Genomic DNA, 356 nt, shown 5'->3' on the forward strand with positions numbered 1-356 from the left:
TGAATTCTTGATTTTCATAATACCTTGCAACCAACCCTCAGAACGGGAGGAACAGAAAAGGGAACAGCAAATTCCGCATAAAAAGAGGTTTGTTTATTCAGACAATTAAACGCAATCCTAAGATCCGGCCCTTCAGAATTCAGACCTTGAAGTTTAACAAAGGACGAACATTGGAGAGCTCAACAATAAGCTTCTTGTCGTTTCTGAATGAAACTTGGAGCTCATGACGCTAAAAAGATCAATTTATCATCGACTGTATGCGAAAGCATTGTGCAAGCATACACAAAGAGCTAAATACGAATGCATTTTCCAATACCCAAATGGAAATGCTCACAGCCCGGAGTACATATGGTAAA

The sequence above is a fragment of the Penaeus monodon genome, chromosome 29 (genome assembly GCF_015228065.2).
Source record: "Penaeus monodon isolate SGIC_2016 chromosome 29, NSTDA_Pmon_1, whole genome shotgun sequence".
NCBI lineage: Eukaryota > Metazoa > Arthropoda > Malacostraca > Decapoda > Penaeidae > Penaeus > Penaeus monodon.